Consider the following 12,374-nt stretch of genomic DNA (forward strand, 5'->3'; position numbering starts at 1 on the left):
CATATGACAAAGAAACATTCATTCAAGAAAATCTTCTAACGCTCAGTAAGAACTGTAAGAGTTTCTGGTGTCTAAACCAAGATTGCACTCTCCCATCCTTCTCCCAGCTCACTGGGACACAAACTCTAATCTAAACGAATACAGTAAGAACACAGGGCTGGCCGGAGGTTGGTGGCTCATGCCTGTAATCCCAGCACTTTGGGAGGCCAAGGCGGGTGGATCACGAGGTCAGGAGATCAAGACCATCCTGGCTAACATGGTGAAACCCCCGTCTCTACTAAAAATACAAAACAAAACAAAAAACATTAGCCAGGCGTGGTGGTGGCGGGCGCCTGTAGTCCCAACTACTTGGGAGGCTGAGGCAGGAGAATGGCGTGAACGCAGGAGGCGGAGCTTGCAGTGAGCCGAGATCTCGCCACCGCACTCCAGCCTGGGGACAGAGCGAGACTCTATCTCAAAAAAAAAAAAAAAAAAAAAAAAAAAAAGAAAAGAAAAGAAAAAAAAAAAAAAAAAGGAACCCAGGGCTTTTTCTCCTTCTGTCCTGGAGTCAGAAGACTATCTTCCATTTTGGGAGGATCAGGATGTGATTCTCCCATTCTGCCCCCAGGCTACACTTTGAGTGAGTTTAATCAAGAAGAGGAAGGCTTTTTTGGTGTTTTGTTTTGTTTGTTTGTTGTTTTTTCTTTCCATCCAACACTCAGCTTGCAAGTGAAAATCTATTTAGTTGCAGCATCATTGAGAATACTGGACTTATGATCATCCTTGCCTAGGCTCACAGGGTGGGTATTCCACATCTTGAAAGGCAAGCTGAGGATATCTGGGGCTCTGTTGTCTCATCCATGAAGAGGCTCATTAATTAAAGCCAAGGGCATCATTCAGACAGAAACACACTATTGTTTCTGCTCCTAGCACCAGAGCCACAGTTCAGAGACTGTGTCTGGGAAGAGAAGCAGCCTTCAAAACAGATTGTTCCAAATTGCTTCCAAGGAACTGACTTCATTTGCAACACATAATGTAGAGAGTTCAAGCCTAAAGGTACTATCACAAATAGGAAATTTTGATGAATGACAATTGGGAGGGATTGATAGATTCATTGGAGGTAGAGGCTAAATTGCAGGCTAACTAGTTTGCTGGAGTAAAACAGGGAAAGAGGTATAGAAATAACACTCCTGGGGTTAGAACAAATCTCTGACACTGACATAAGTAACTACTCCATCAGAGGTGCCTGAATTCAATTGGATTAGTCTGTGAGGCAATTTTTGCTCGAGGACATTACCGAAGACAATAGAGCAAAAAGCATTAGTGAGTTTACGCTATATTATCTGAAATATCCAGTATTCCACAACAACAACAAAATGTGAGACATGCAAAGAAAAAGGAAAATCTCATCCACACATAGGGGAAAAAATCGCAGACAACAAGACACTTCTGTGAAAGTGATCAAATGTTGGCTGTAACAGAAAAAGTATTCAAAATAGCTGCTCTAAATGTTCAAACAACTAAAGAAAACCATAATTAAAAAGTAAAAGAAAGTATGACGATAATGTCATATCAAATAGAGAATAAAAATAGAAATTATAAAAAAGAATAAAATGTGAATTTTTGGAGTTAAAAAATATAATAACTTAAAGAAAAAATTCATTAGAGGGGCTCAATAATAGTTTTAAATTGGAAGAAGAAAGACCTACTATACTTAAAGATAGACTGATAGGGAATGTTGAAGCCAAAGAATAGAAAAAAATAAAGTAAACAGATCCTCAGAGAAATCTGAGCCACCATTAGGTCACCAACATAGACATTACAGGAATACTAGAGGATCAGAAAAAAAGAAGCAGAAAAAAAATTACAGAAAAAATGGATAAATACTTCCCAGATTTATTGGATGGCAGTAATGAATCACAAGACTGTATTAAGATGGCAGTACTCTCCACATTGGTCTACAGATTCAACACAACCCCTATTAGAATTCCAACTTTGTAAAAATGAATATGGAAATACAAGGGATCAGAATAGCCAAAACAATCCTGAAAAAAAAAAAGAACAAATTTGGAGGACTGGCACTTCTTGATTTTAGAATTCACTACAAAGCAACAATAATCAAGACAGTGTAGTACTGGCATTAAGATTTACAGTGCTCTGGCTGTAAAACCTAACGAAATAGAATCAAGATTCTAGAAATAAACATTTGGGTTTATAATTGACAAATTTTTGGCAGTGTGCTAAGGTTATTCAATGGGTATAGAATGATACTTTTTAGCAAATAGTGCAAGAACAACTGGACAACCACATATAAAAAAATTAATTTTGACCTCAACTTACAGCATATACAAGAATTACCTCAAAATATTTCAATGAGTAATTGTTAATGCTAAAAGTGTAAAGCTCATAGAGAAAGACATAAATCTTCAGGATCCGACATTTGGCAATGAAGCCTTAGATATGATACCTAAAGCATGAGTTAAAAAATAAAAATAAATTAGACTTCATGACGTTTAAAATATTTTGTGCTTCAAAATACATTTTCAGGAATAAATAAGCAACTCACAGCAAAGAAGAAAATAAATGCCAATTACGTATGTAATAAACAGCTCATATCCAGAATATATAAAGAACTCTTATAACTCAACAATAAAAACAGTTAAAAAATGGGGGCTGGGCATGGTGGCTCACACCTGTAATCTCAGCACTTTGGGAGGCCAAGGTGGGCAGATCATGAGGTCAGGAGATCGAGACCATCCTGGCTAACACGGTGAAACCCCATCTCTACTAAAAATACAAAAAATTAGCCTGTCGTGGTGGCGGGCGCCTATAGTCCCAGCTACTCGGGAGGCTGAGGCTGAAGAATGGTGTGAACCTGGGAGACGGAACTTGCAGTGAGCCAAGATTGGGCCGGGGGACAGAAGGAGACTCTATCTCAAAAAAAAAAATAAATAATAAATAAATAAAATTTAAAAAAATAAAAATAAATGGGAAAATGATCTGAATAGATATTTATTCAAAGAAGATATACAAATGGGTAATAAACACATAAGAAAATGCTTAATATCATTAGTCATCAGGGAAATACAAGTTAAACTTAAAGTGAGATACAACTTCATACTTACTAACATGGCTGTAATAAGAAAAAGACAGGCAATAACAAGTGTTGGTGAGGATATGGCGAAATTGGAACCCTCCTACACTGCTGGTGACAAAGTAAAATAGTGCTACAGCTTTGGAAAACAGTTTGGCAGTTTTTCAAGCAATCAAACATAGAGTTAAACTATACCTCAGCAATACCACTCCTAGGTATATAGTGTCCCCAGATTAGAACATATGTCATGCTAAATTGTACATAAAGGGATAAGCAGTATTAGACATAATAGTCAAACATGGAAACCATTCAATGCTTATTAAGTTATAAACAGCTAAACAAAATGTGGTTGTCCTAGTCTGCTTGGGCTACCATAATAAAATACCATACACTGGGTAGATAAAAGAGAATTTTTTTTTCCACAGCTCTGAAGACTGAAAGTCCAGGACAAGGTGCTGGCATGGTCAGGTTTTCACGAGGGCTCTCTTCCTGGGTTTTAGTTGGCCACTCTCTCACTGTGCCATCACAAAATCTTTCCTTAGTGCATGCACATGCAGATATATATATATATATACCTTTCTCTTCTTCTAAGACCACCTATTGGACCCACTCTTATGATTACATTTACCCTTATTTCTGCCTAAAAGACCTATGTCCGAATACAGTTGCATTAATGTCAATATATTTTGACATAATCTAATAGTATTTTTTTTTTACCAAAAACAGGAATCCATTTTTTTACGAGATTATCACTGAAAAAAGGAAATGTTTAAAATGTAAGGACAAGTTTTATTTACATTTGTAAATACAAAATTACAAATTTGGAAAATACACTTGATCCCCACAATGTTGTCTCTTATGTAGTTTTATTCATTAAGGCTTCAACATATGAACATGGCAGAGACACAATTTGATCCAAAGTGGTGGTATATCCATACAATGGGATTTTACTCAGCTACATCAAAAATGCACTGATACTACAACATGAATGAGCCTTGAAATCATCATGCTAAGTGAAAGAAGCCAGGTACAAATGGCCACATATCTTATAATTCATTTTATATAGAATATCTAGAATAGGCCAATCTATAGACTGAAAATACATTAGTCTTAGTTGCTGAGGGCTGTTACAGGAAGATGAGGGGTTGGGAGGTGAATGATAGTGAATGCATAAGTCGCTGCTTTTCGAAATGAGGAAATGTTCTAAAATTCACTGTAGTGATGATTGTTATCTCTGTGAATACACTAAAAATTCTTGAATTGTATACCTTAAATATGTGAATTGTAAGACATGTGAATTAAATCTAAATAATGCTACTATAAAATTATATGGAATATTTCCCAAAATCTTTACCTAGGCCATACCCTAACCCTGCCCCAGGCAAAATCTGATCTTGATCGCATTATATGCTAGGTTCGTATTTTTGAGAATGCCACATACACAAAATCATAGTGGATGTTTGCCTTTGTTTCTAGTTTCTTTTGTTCAGCATAATGTGTTTGAGATTCATCCATATTTTGTGCATTGTTAGTGTCCTTTTGTTGTTGAACAGCATTACATTAATGGGTATAACACAATTAGTTTATCCATTCTTTTGTTAATGAACATTTGGGTTGATTTGAGTGTGGGAATTTTGTGAATAAATCTGCCCTAAAACATGTCTGTTTAATAATTTGTATGGACATACGTTTTCATTTCTCTTCCTGGATACTTAGAAGAGTAACTACTGAATTCTATGAGAAATATATGTATCAATGCAATACAATGGCAATAACTATTGGCTGATTACTATGTGCTGGGCATTGTTTTAAACTCTACATCTCCACAGTCATTCAATTTTCACAAAACCTGAAAAATAGTATGCTAATAACATTGCTTTGTTATTATACATATATTATTAATTATATATATATATACAGTAAAGTTACAAGACATTTTACTAATTTATGTAACTTATATTCTTATCTTCATTTTGTATCTTAGAAGGCTGGCATACAGCTTTTTCATAGCAATGCTTGGCAAAATACACAGATTACCTTAGTACAAACATACATAGTAAAGTTTCAATGTATCTTAAAATCTAAGAGTAGTTTTTATCAAGAACAGAAATACAATTTTTTACATGAGATTATCATTAAAAAAGTATTTAAAATGTGAGAACAAATTTTATAACTAGAAAATATATTTTGATCCTACAGTGTTGTCTCTTCTGGAGTTTGATTCATTAGCCGTCTTTCTTTTTTGTATCTGCAATCTGTCCTCTATTAATTTCTCCTTCTCAGTTTACATATATATCCAAGAAACTTTCATCAACAGCAATAATAATAAAGATTACATTTAACGTTGTCTTCCAACTAGTATATATCACACTATCATTATTTAGTTGTTTTTGGAAAATTTCTAACAGGATTGTTTATCTTATTCCCTTTGTGTTTCAATTGTTGATGTACAACACCTACAACTTGATTCTAATGAGAGTATTCTGAAAGAACTGACCAATGTTCTTAATTACAAATCCCCTCTTGTTTCTCAAATATGTAAGAGTTATATTTTTTACAGTTGAGTTGTATTCCATGGCATAATTTAATTTATCATTTAATTGATAAAAAAACTGTATAAATGTATGATGCACAACATGAGATTTTGATATATGTATACATTGTGGAATGACTAAATCAGGCTAATATATCTATTAATTTACATAATTAATATTCTTTTGTGGTGAAAACATTTAAATCTATTCTCTTAACAGTTTCTAAGTGTATAATACATTGTTATTAACTATAGTCACCATATTGTACAATAGATCTAGTGAATTTATTACTTCTGTCATCTAATTAGTATCTTCCCAATCCCTCTATTCCCTAGTCTCTGGTAACCAACATTCTAATCTCTGGTTCTAATTCCACATATAAGTGATGTAATGTGGTATTTATCTTTTTGTGCCTGACTTCACTTAACATAATGTTCTCCAGAGTTATTCATGTTATCCCAAATGTCACAATTTCCTTCTTTTTTTAAAGGCTGGAGAGTGTTTTATTGTGTGTATATACACCGCGTTTTATTTATCCATTCATTTGTTTATGCGCCTTTTTTTTTTTTTTTTTTTTTGAGACGGAATCTTGCTCTGTCACCCAGGCTGGAGTGCAGTGGCACGATCTTGGCTCACTGCAAGCTTGCCTCCCGGGTTCACACCATTCCCCCGTCTCAGCCTCCTGAGTGGCTGGGACTACAGGTGCCCGACACCACGCCCGGGTAATTTTTTTTTTTTTTTTTTTTGTATTTTTGGTAGAGAGGGAGTTTCACCGTGTTAGCCAGGATGGTCTCGATCTCCTGACCTTGTGGTCCGCCCACATCAGCCTCCCAAAGTGCTGGGATTACAGGCGTCAGCCACCGCGCCCGGCCTGTTAATGCATTTTAAGGTTGATTCCACATGTTGGCTATTATGAATAATGCTGCAATGGACATGGGAGTGCAGATATCTCTTCCAAATACTTCTTTTCTTATGTATATACATGTATTCTGTAGTGGAATTGCTAGATCATATGATAATTATATTTTAATACTTGGATACCTTCACACTTTTGCCATAATGACTATACTAATTTACATTTGTAACAACAGTGTACAAGGGTTTCTTCTTCTCCACATCCTCACTGATATTGTTATCTCTTGTCCTTTTGAGAATAGCCATTCAATTTGAAGGTGCAGGTTTGTTACATAGGTATACATGTGCAATGGTGGTTTGCTGCACCTATTGATCTGTCCTCTAAGTTCCCTCCTCTCACTCACCAACCCCTAACAGGCTCTGGGGTGTGATGTTCCCCTCCCTGTGTCCATGGGTTCTCATTGATCAACTCTCACTTATGAACAAGAACATGTGGTGTTTGTTTTTCTGTTTCTGTGTTAGCTTGCTTAGGATAATGGCTTCCAGCTTCATCCATGTCCCTGGAAAGGACATGGTCTCATTTCTTTTTATGGCTGCATATTATTCCACAGTGTATATGTACCACATTTTCTTTAACAAGTCCATCATTGATGCGCTTTGGGTTGGTTCCATGACTTTGCTATTGTAAATAGTGCTCCAATAAACATACGTGTGCGTGTGTCTTTATAGTAGAATGATTTATATTCTTTCGGGTGTATACCTAGTAATGGGATTGCAGGGTCAAACGGTATTTCTGGTTCTAGATCCTTGAGGAATCACCACACTGTCTTCCACAATGCTTGAATTAATTTACATTCTCACCAACAATGTAAAAGTGTTCCTGTTTCTCCACAGCCAGCCAGCATCTATTGTTTCTAGACTTTTTAATAATCACCATTCTGACTGGTGTGAGATGGTATCTCATTGTGATTTTCATTTGCATTTCTCTAATGATCAGTGATGCTGAGCTTTTTTTCACATGTTTGTTGGCCATGTAAATGTCTTCTTTTGAGAAGAGTCTGTTCATATACTTTGCCCACTTTTTCATGGGGTTGTTTTTTTCTTGTAAATTTGTTTACGCTCCTTGTAAATTCTGGATATTAGACTTCTGTCAGATGAGTAGCTTGCAAAATTTTTCTCCCATTCTGTAGGTTGCCTGTTCAATCTGATGATAATTTCTTTTGCTGTGTAGAAGCTCTTTAATTAGAGCCCATTTGTCAGTTTTGACTTTTGTTGCCGTTGCTTTTGGTGTTTTAGTCATGAAGACTTTGCCCATGCCTATGTCCTGAATGCCTCGGTTTTCTTCCAGGGTTTTTATGGTTTTGGGTTTTACATTTAAGCCTTTAATCCATCTTGAGTTAATTTTTGTATAAGGTGTAAGGAAAGGGTCCCGTTTCTGTTTTCTGCACGTGGCTAGCCAGTTTTCTCAGCACCATTTATTGAACAGGTGATCCTTTCTCCATCACTTGTTTTTGTCAGGTTTGTCAAAGATCAGATGGTTGTAGATGTGTGGTGTTATTTCTGAGGGCTCTGTTCTGTTCTATTGGTCTATATATCTGTTTTGGTACCAGTACCAGGATGCTTTGGCTACTGTAGCCTTGAAGTATAGTTTGAAATCAGGTAGCATGATGTCTCCAGCTTTGTTCTTTTTGCTTAGGATTGTCTTGGCTATGCTGGCTCTTTTTTGGTTCCATAGGAAATATGAAGTAGTTTTTTCTAATTCTGTGAAGAATGTCAATGGTAGTTTGATGGGATTAGCATTGAGTCTATACATTACTTTGGGCGGTATGGCCATTTCATGATGTTGATTCTACCTATCCATGAGCATGGAATGTTTTTCCATTTGGTTGTGTCCTCTCTTATTTCCTTGAGCAGTGGTTTGTAGTTCTCCTTGAAGAGGGCCTTTACATCCCTTATAAGTTTTATTCCCAGGTATTTTCTTCTCTTTGTAGCAATTGTGAACGGGAGTTCATTCTTGATTTGGCTCTGTGCTTGTCTATTTTTGGTGTAAAGGAATGCTTGTGATTTTTACACATTGGTTTTGTATCCTGAGATTTTGCTGACGTTGCTTATCAGCTTATGGAGTTTTAGGGCAGAGATGATGGGGTTTTCTAAATATATAATCATGTCATCTGCAGAGACAATTTAACTTTCTCTCCCTCTAATTGAACACTCTTTATTTCTTTCTGTTGCCTGATTGCCCCAACCAGATCTTCCAATAGTATGTTGCATAGGAGTGGTGAGAGAGGGCATTCTTGTCTTGTACCAGTTTTCAAAGGGAATGATTCCAGATTTGCCCATTCAATATGATATTGGTTATGGGTCTGTCATAAATAGTTCTTATTATTTTGAGATATATCCCATCAATATCTAGTTCATTGAGAGTTTTTAACATGAAGGGATGTTAAATTATATCAAAGGACATTTTTGCATCTATTGAGATAATCATGTGGTTTTTGTCTTTCGATCTGTTTATATGATGGATTACATGTATTGATTTGCATATGTTGAACCAGCCTAGCTAGCATCCCAGGGGTGAAGCAGACTTGATTATGTTGGGTAAGTTTTTCAATGTGCTGCTGGATTCAGTTGCCAGTATCTTATTGAGGATTTTCATGTTGGTATTCATCAGGGATATTGGCCTGAAGTTTTATTTGTTGTCATTGTGGTGATGTCTCTGCCAGGTTTTGGTATCAGGATGATGCTGGCCTCATAAAATGAGTTAGAGAGGACTCCCTCCTTTTCAATTCTTTGGAATAGCTTCAGAACGAATGGTACCAGCTCCTCTTTCTACCTCTGGTAGAATTCGGCCGTGAATCCATCTGGTCCTGGGCTTTTTCTGGTTGGTAGTCTATTAATTACTGCCTCAGTTTCAGAACTTGTTCTTGGTCTATTAAGGGAATTGACTTCTGCCTGGTTTAGTCCTGGGAGGCTCTATGTGTCCAGAAATTTATCCATTTCTTCTAGATTTTTCAGTTTATTTGTGCAGAGCTGTTTATAGTGTTATCTGAAAATAGTTTATATTTCTGTGGGGTCAGTGGTGATATATCCTTTATCATTTTTTATTGATTCTTGTCTCTTTTCTTCGTTATTTGTCTAGCTAGTGAACTATTTATTTTGTTAAATTTTGCCAAAAAAGTAGTTCCTGGGTTCATCAGTCTTTTGGAGGGTTTTTGTGATCTATCTCCTTCAATTCTGCTCCGATTTTAGTTATTTCTTGTCTTCTGCTAGCTTTTGTATTAGTTTGCTCTTGCCTCTCTAGCTCTTTTAATTGTGATGTTAGGGTGTTGATTTGAGATCTTTCTAGCTTTCTGATGTGGGCATTTAGTGCTGTAAATTTCCCTCTTAACACTGCTTTAACTGTATCCCAGAGATTCTGGTACATTGTCTCTTTGTTCTTATTGGTTTTGAAAAACTTCTTGATTTCTGCCTTAATTTCATTATTTACCCAGGAGTCATTCAGGAGCAGGTTGTTCAATTTCCATGTAATTGTGTGGTTTTGAGTGAGTTTCTCAATCCTAAGTTCTAATTTGATTGCACTGTGGTCTGAGAGACTGTTTGTTATGATTTCAGGTCTTTTGCATATGCTGAGGTATGTTTTACTTCTAATTATGTGGTCGATTTTAGAATAAGTGCCATGTGGCACTGAGAAGAATGTATATTCTGTTGATTGGGGTGGAGAGTTCTGTAGATGTCTATTAAGTCCACTTGATCCAGAGCTGAGTTCAAGTCCTGAATATCCTTGTTAATTTTCTGTCTCATTGATCTAATACTGACAGTGTGGTGTTAAAGTCTCCCACAATTGTTGTGTGGGTGTCTAAGTGTCTTTTAGGTCTCTGAGAACTTGTTTTGTGAATCTGGGTGCTCCTGTATCGAGTGCATATGTATTTAGGATAGTTAGTTCTTCTTGTTGAATTGTTCCCTTTATCATTATCTAATGCCCTTCTTTGTATTTCTTTATCTTTGTTGGTTTAAACTGTGTTTTGTTAGAGACTAGGATTTCAACCCCTGCATTTTTTTTCTTTCCATTTACTTGGTAAATGTTCCTCTATCCCTTTATTTTGAGCCTATATGTGTCTTTGCATGTAAGATGGGTCTCCTGAATATAACACTGATGGGTCTTGACTCTTTATACAATTTGCCAGTCTGTGTCTTTTAATTGGGACTTTTAGACCATTTACATTTAAGGTTAGTATCATTATGTGTGAATTTGATCCTATAATCATGATGCTATCTGGTTATTTGCACACAAGTTGATGCAGTTTCTTCACAGTGTCATTGGTCTTTATATTTTGGTGTGTTTTTGCAGTGGCTGCTACCAGTTCTTTTCTATCCATATTTAGTGCTTCCTTCAGGAGCTTTTGCCAGGCAGGCCTGGTGGTGATGAAATTCCTCAGCATTTGCTTTTCTGGAAAGTTTTTTATTTCTCCTTCACTTATGAAGCATAGTTTGGCTCAATATGAAATTCTGGGTTGAAAATTCGTTTCTCTAAGAATGTTGAATACTGGGCCCCAATCTCTTCTGGTTAGTAGGGTTTCTGCTGAGGGGTCCACTGTTAGTCTGATTGGCTTCCCTTTGTAGGTGAACTGGTCTTTCTCTCTGGCTACCTTTAACTTTTTTTTCCTTCATTTTAACCTTGGAGAATCTGATGATTATGTGTCTTGGGGTTGATCTTCTCATGGAGTATCCTAGTGGTGTTCCCTGTATTTCCTGAATTTGCATATTGGCCTGTCTTGCTAGGTTGCAGAATTTCTCGTAGATAATATCCTAAAGTGTGTTTTCCAGCTTGTTTCCATTCTACCCATCTCCTTCAGGTACTCCAATCAAACATAGGTTCAGTCTTTTTACATAGTCCCATATTTCTTGAAGGCTTTGGTTGTTCCTTTCCTTTCTTTTTTCTCTAATCTTGTCTGCATGCCTTATTTCAGCAAGGTGCTCTTCAAACTTTTATATCCTTTCTTCTGCTTGGTTGATTCAGCTATTGATACTTGTGTATCCTTCACGGAGTTCTCATGCTGTGTTTTTCAGCTCCATCAGGTCATTTATGTTTCCCTTTTAACTGGTTGTTCTAGTTAGCAGCTCCTCTAACGTTTTATTAAAGTTCTTAACTTCTTTGAATTGGGTTAGAACATGTTCCTTTAGCTCAGCGGAGTTTTTTATTACCCATCTTCTGAAGCCTACTTCTGTTAATTCATCCATCTTATCCTCTGTCCAGTTCTGTGTCCTTGCTGGAGAGGCACTGTGATCATTTGGTGGAGGAGAAGCACTCTGGCTTTTTGGGTTTTCAGTGTTTTTTCATTGATTCTTTCTCATCATCATGAGTTTGTCTAGTTTGGATCTTTGAGGCTGCTGACTCTTGGATTGGGTTTTTGTGGGGACTTTTTGTTGTTGTTGATGCTGTTGTTGTTGCTTTCTGTTTGTTTTTCTTTCAATGGTCCAGTCCCTCTTCTGTAGGGCTCCTGCTGTTTGCTTGGGGTTCACTTCAGGTTCTGTTCATTTGGTTCACTCCCTTGCCTGGAGATGTCACTCAAGGAGGCTGGAGAACAGCAAGGATGTGTGCCTGCTTCTTCTTCTGGGATCTCTGACCTCAAGGGACACCAAACTGATGTCAGTAGGATTGTTCCTGTATAGGGTGCCTGAAAACCCTTATTGGAGGGTCTGACTCAGTTGGGTGGCACAAGGAACAGGACATGTTTAATGAAGCACTTTGTCCCTTGGTGGAGGGGGCGTGCTTTGCTAGGGGGAATCCACTCATCTGGGCTGCCTGGATTCCTCAAAACTACCAGGGGGAAAGACTAAGTTTTCTGGTCCGAAGAGACTGCGGCCACTCCTCCCCCTAGGGGCTCAGGCCCAGGAGATCGGGGTTCTGTCCC

Source organism: Pan troglodytes, chromosome 2, assembly GCF_028858775.2.
Source record: "Pan troglodytes isolate AG18354 chromosome 2, NHGRI_mPanTro3-v2.0_pri, whole genome shotgun sequence".
Taxonomy (NCBI): Eukaryota; Metazoa; Chordata; class Mammalia; order Primates; family Hominidae; genus Pan; species Pan troglodytes.